Source organism: Mustelus asterias, chromosome 7 (genome assembly GCF_964213995.1).
Source record: "Mustelus asterias chromosome 7, sMusAst1.hap1.1, whole genome shotgun sequence".
NCBI classification, from domain to species: Eukaryota; Metazoa; Chordata; class Chondrichthyes; order Carcharhiniformes; family Triakidae; genus Mustelus; species Mustelus asterias.
In genome coordinates, this window is record NC_135807.1 from 42,285,693 (window position 1) to 42,291,692 (window position 6,000).

Below are 6,000 nucleotides of genomic sequence, written 5' to 3' on the forward strand. Positions count from 1 at the left end.
TTTTCTTTGACAACACGAAATTTGCATGTCAATTTTACACACAAGTTCAATCAAAACAACTCCAATATGTGATTGACAAATTCAAGCCCAGGGAAAGCTCACATTACCAGTCCGACCAGAAAACACACACCCAGAAACCACAACTTGAGAAAACAACTTGTTGCTACGACCTTTTTCTTGAGGGAAAACTAAAAAGTAAACGCCTGCGATCTGAGAGTATAAATAATTTGGGAGGGTCACAAGGGCCAAAAAAAAAATCGCTGTGAAACTTCAGAGGAACAGAAAGTGTCGTTTCAAGAACACCAGGGATAGTTTTGAGTGTTTCTTTTTGGGAGGGGAGGGGAATGAGAAATTTCAAACACAAGGCGACACATGTCAACACTTTGCAAACGGAGGAGAATCCAGGACCCCTCCCTCCCTCTCTTCCACCTCAGGAACCGGGTCCCCTCCCCGGGTCTGCTCCAGATCCCCAGGGCGACCTCCCCCGGGATCTCTGCTCCCTCTCTCCCGAGGAGGCAGCCACCCTGGCCCCGGGAGCGCCCTGGTGGTTGTTGTTAGTCGTTGGGAGCCACAGACAGACAAGCTCCAAGGTGACCGTCCTGACTCTCCCTGATTGACTGACGGGCCTGGCCCGGCTGGATGTGAGCGGGGGGGGGGGGGGGGGGTCGCTTTCCTCTGCTGCCCCGAGTCCCGGGGGGGGGGGGGGGGGGGAAGAGGGTTAACCGTCACTCTTTAATCAACGGCCACCGCGGGGCTCGCAACTTCCAGAAAGTACCGCCTTCTACTTTCCTCGCGCTCACCATTGAGTTCGACAGGCGTTAAACTCGGTTTGTTTCAGCCCGAAGTGGATGTCGGCTCTTGGAGCTTCTCTGCTAAAGTTTTTTGCCCGCCGCCGCCGCCGTCCTCTCTCTCTCTATCTCACTTTCTTTCTCCCCAGTGGATCGCAATATGGCGCCGACGGGATTGGCCTCAGGATCGCGAACAGCCCCGGCGTCGCCCGCGACGTCCGCACGCACAATCCAGCCGCGCCGCACACGTCAGCACGTCCGTCAAGCGACGGCGCCCAGCCGAGGGAATCCCCGCGCACCACGTGAGAGGGAGAGGGTTACATCACTCGGCAGACCACTGTCAGTCAAAGGTGCAAACCACAGGCCACACTGTGCACCCTGCATTGCGATAACACCTTTAACATGAGGTTGGCCGTAATCAGACCAAAGAAAAACACACAGAACCGCAAAAGATAAGAAACAACACCTTTAACTGTATCCCAATACATGTGACAATAAAAAATTAAATCAATACTTTTCACTGTATCCCAATACATGGGACAATAATAAATCAGTAAGTAATCTCACCACACCAGGTTAAAGTCCAACAGATTTATTTGGTAGCACGAGCTTTCGGAGTGCTGCTCCTTCATCAGGTGAGTGCCCTTAAGGCAAGGATAGATACATTTTTGAACAGTAAAGGAATTAATGATTATGGTGAGCGGGTGGGTAAGTGGAGCTGAGTCCACAAAAAGATCAGCCATTATCTTATTGAATGGCGGAGCAGGCTTAAGGGGCCAGATGGCCTACTCCTAGTTCTTATGTTCTTATGAATGTTCCCAATGGTGGGGGAGTCCAGAACTAGGGGGTCATAGTTTGAGGATAACGGATAAACCTTTTAGAACTGAAGTGAGAAGATATTCCTTCACTCAGAGGGTGGTGAATGTGTGGAATTCACTACCACAGAAAGTAGTTGAGGCCAAAACGTCTAATTTCAAGAAGAAATTAGATATAGCTCTTGGGGCTAAAGAGATCAAGGGATATGGGGAAAGGCGGATCAGGATATTGAATTTGATGATCAGTCATGATCAAAATGAATGGCGGAGCAGGCTCAAAAGGCCGAATAGCCTTCTCCTGCTTCTAGTTTCTATGTTTCTAATTCAAATCAAAAGATAACAATGACAGTCCTGCGGTCTCAAAAAAAAACAGAGCTGATGCTTAAAAATCAAGAAACCTGATATTTAAAAAAATGAAACAACAACAGAAAATGTTGGAAAATTTTCAGCAGGTCTGACAGCACCTTTAGGTCATCCATACTCCAAACGCTGGCTTTATTCTCTCTCTCCACAGATGCTGTTTGACCTGCTGAGATTTTCCAACATTTTCCATTTTTGTTTCAGATTCCAGCATCCACAGTAATTTGTTTTGGTAAAAAATCATGAGTTGCTTTTTTTCAAAAGTGAATCAATATAAACTGCCAGTTAGCTTTTAACATTACTGCTGGAGCAGCTGCAGTTGTTTTTTTATAAATGTGCCTTTAATAAGCTGTCAGTTTATCTATGTTACACAGGAACATAGGAAATAGGAGCTGGAGTAGGCCATTCAATTTGATTTGATTTATTATTGTCACATGTATTGGGATACAGTGAAAAGTATTGTTTCTTGCACATTATACAGACAAAAACATATTGTTCATCGAGTACATAAGGGAGAAGTAAAGGAGAGGATGCAGAATATAGTGTTATAGTCACACACAGATAGGATGTAGAGGAAGATCAGGAAAGATCAGATCAAGAAAGAGAAGGAAAGGAGCAGGTATAGACAACTAGATCATGGCTGATCATCTGCCTCGGAGTAATTTTCCTGCACTACCTTGGTATCTTTACTATCTAGAAATTTATCGATCCCTGCTTTGGACATATTCAATGGCTGAACTGCCACAGGCCCACTGGAGTTAAGAATTCCAATGATTCACCACCCTCTAAATGAAAAATCTCCCCTTGTCTCGGTACTAATTGTCCTACTCTTTATTCTGTCTCCTTGTTCGAGACACCCCAGCCAGTGGAAACATTATTCCTGCATCTACCCTGTCACGTCCTGTGAGAATTTTGTATGTTTCAATGAGATCACCTCTCGTTCTTCTGAACTCTAGAGATTATAGGCCCAGTCTCCTCAATCTCTCCTCATAGGACAATCCCACCATCCCAGGAATCAGTCTGCTGAATCTTTGTTTCACTCCCTCCTTCTGTGTCTCTGCCTGTAGTGGGCCCACATTTATCTTTGTTAATCTTTTCCTTTATACATACCTACAGAAGCTTTTACGGTCTGATTTAATGTTTTCCGTTAATGTACTTTCATATTCTATTTTCCCTTTCTTTAGCAGTTTATTTGTCTTCCTTTGCTAAATTCTAATTCCCTCTTAATCCTCAGGCTCTCTATTTTTTGGCAACTTTGTAAGCCTAATTATCTAATATAATATTTCACTTCTCTTGTTAGCCACAGCTGGAGTCCATTTATGCCTCAAATGAATGTATATTTGTTGTAAATCATGTATTCATTTTCAAAATGCTAGCCATTGCTTGTTTACTGTCAACCCTTTTAATTAGGTTTTCCAGTCCACCATAGGCAACTTCAAATATAAGATCATGGCTTCAGATCGGACCATACCGCTTTCAAACTTCATGTAAAATTCCATCATATCATGGTCATTCTTCCCTAAACGTTCCTTTACAACACGGTTATTAATTAGCCCTTCCTCATTGCACAATGCAAGATCTTTTAAGTTAAATTTAAACCAACGAAGCTTGGGGAAGTGATCTACCTAATCGATGCCCCAGATCGGGGAAAGAGCAAAGGTTGTGTCATGTCAACATGATAAAGGAACGTCACAGCCGAGAAGGGGTAAGTGAGTAACAGTCTGTCTCATTGTCACTCAGCGGGAGAATGAGGGTAGCAATTCAGATGAATTGGACACAGACATGGGCGAGGCCCACATTGAACCCACTACTACCCGCTGCCTCCCATTAGGCAACATCCCATCACTGTCTAGACCCAGCAAAGCTGACCCAGGTCTAGAGGAGATTAAGTACATGCTGGAACACCAACTAATAGAACCTGGTAACAGTAGCTGGAACTTCCTAGTTGTACTCATGCTCAAGCCAGATGGCTCTACAAAGCTCTGCACTTACTACTGAAAAATTAATGCAGTGACCCAAGCTGACTCCTACCCAATACACCAGCTGGAAGACTGCATAGATAGGGGAGGTTAAGCCGTCTATATCACAAAAGTAGATTTGCTCAAGGGAAACTGGCAGGCCTTGATGGCCCGCGAGTAGGAAATCTCTGCTTTTGTGAATCCAGATGAGTTACACCAGTGTCAGGTTATGTCCTTTAGACTCCAAATTGTCCTAGCTAATTTCAAAAGGCTGATGAACCAGGTAGTGGTGGGCTTGTCCAATTGTGTAGTGTACCTGGATGACCTCCTAGTGTGCAACACCTGGCAAATCCACGTGGAACAACTGGAAGCCCTTATCCAAAGAGTAGTCAGCTGACCCAGTGATGAATCTCATAAAGAGCAAGTTCACTGAAGTTAAAGTGACCTATCTCGGACATGTAGTGGCTCAAGGCCAATACTGCCGGGGGGGGTGCCAAGGTACAAGCCATAGCCTAGATCCCCATTCCCACCACGAAATCATGAGGTTCTTGGGGATGTGTGGGTTCCACAAGTTCGTTTTGAACTTTAGCACAGTAGCTGCCCCACTGACAGACCTTCTACAGATAAAAGCAAAGGTAGTATGGACTGAGAAATGCCAGACAGCTTTCGAAAAGCTGAAGGCCATTTTAAAAGGCAAACCAGTGCTTGTAGTCCTGAATTTTAATCAAGGGGGGAGTTTTCCCGTCCCACCTGCCATGGGAATTGCAGGTGGGGTGAGGGGGCAAGGGGATGGGGAGCCATGCAAAGGTCTGTTGACCTCAGGCAAGATTTTCTAGTTTTGGGGTGAGCACGGCCGGAAAATCCCGCCCCAAGCATTTGAAGTTTTTCTCTATTCAGTCATGGGACATGGGTGGCACTGGCTGGACAGCATTTATTGCACATCCCTAGTTGCCCTTGGAGGGCAGTCAAGAGTCAACCACATTGTTGTGGCTCTGGAGTCACATGTAGGCCAGACCAGGTAAGGACGGCAGATTTCCTTCCCTAAAGGACATGAGTGTACCAGATGGGTTTATAGAAACATAGAAACATAGAAAAATTACAGCACAAACAGGCCCTTCGGCCCCACAAGTTGTGCCAAACATATCCCTACCTTCTAGGCCTACCTATAATGCTCCATCCTATTAAGTCCCATGTACTCATCCAGGAGTCTCTTAAAAGTCCCTATTGAGTTTGCCTCCACCACCACTGACGGCAGTCGATTCCACTCGCCCACCACCCTCTGTGTGAAAAACTTACCCCTAACATGTCCCCTGTACCTACCCCCCAGCACTTTAAACCTGTGTCCTCTCGTAGCAGCCATTTCCACCCTGGGAAAAAGCCTCTGAGAGTCTCTTCGATCTATGCCTCTCAACATCTTATATACCTCTATTAGGTCTTCTCTCATCCTACGTCTCTCCAAGGAGAAAAGACCGAGCTCCCTCAGCCTATCCTCATAAGGCATGCCACTCAATCCAGGCAACATCTTTGTAAATCTCCTCTGCACCCTTTCAATCATTTCCACATCCTGCCTGTAATGAGGCGACCAGAACTGAGCACAGTACTCCAAGTGGGGTCTGACGAGGGTCTTATATAGCTGCATCGTTATCCCCGGACTCCTAAACTCAATCCCTCAATTGATAAAGGCCAGCACACCATACGCCTTCTTAACCACCTCCTCCACCTGCGGGGCCGATTTTAGAGTCCTATGGACCTGGACCCCAAGGTCCTTTTCCAACAATTGACAATGGTTTCATGGTCATCAGTAGACTCTTAATCCCAGATATTTTTTATTGAATTCAAATTCCACCGCCTGCCGTGGTGGGACTCGAACCCCGGTCCCCAGAACATTAACTGAGTTTCTGGATTAATAATCTAGCGATAATACCACTAGGCCATCACCTCCCCTAAGTGGCCTTTGATGCGAGCAACATCGGGATGGGAGGTGTTCAGGATCCAGGATAGCGAGACCAATCCGGTACTTCACTAAGAAATGCTCAAATGGTCGAGAAGGAAACCCTCAGGTTGTTACTGGCTCTCAAA

At 45.9% G+C, this 6,000-nt stretch overlaps 1 protein-coding gene across 3 annotated transcripts in view; it reads right to left on the reverse strand.

The window, feature by feature from the left end:
• The window catches only part of plekhf2 (pleckstrin homology domain containing, family F (with FYVE domain) member 2), a 44,525-nt gene extending 43,536 nt beyond the window's left edge, over positions 1-989 (reverse strand). The window contains exon 1 of one of the 3 annotated variants that reach the window (XM_078215961.1): positions 801-989. The gene's annotated coding sequence lies outside the window, so the exon portion shown is untranslated. Of the gene's footprint in view, positions 1-102; positions 222-800 lie in introns of those variants that run through there. The other 2 variants (XM_078215964.1, XM_078215963.1) reach the window with 2 other exon arrangements.
• Between the last annotated feature and the right edge of the window lie 5,011 nt (positions 990-6,000).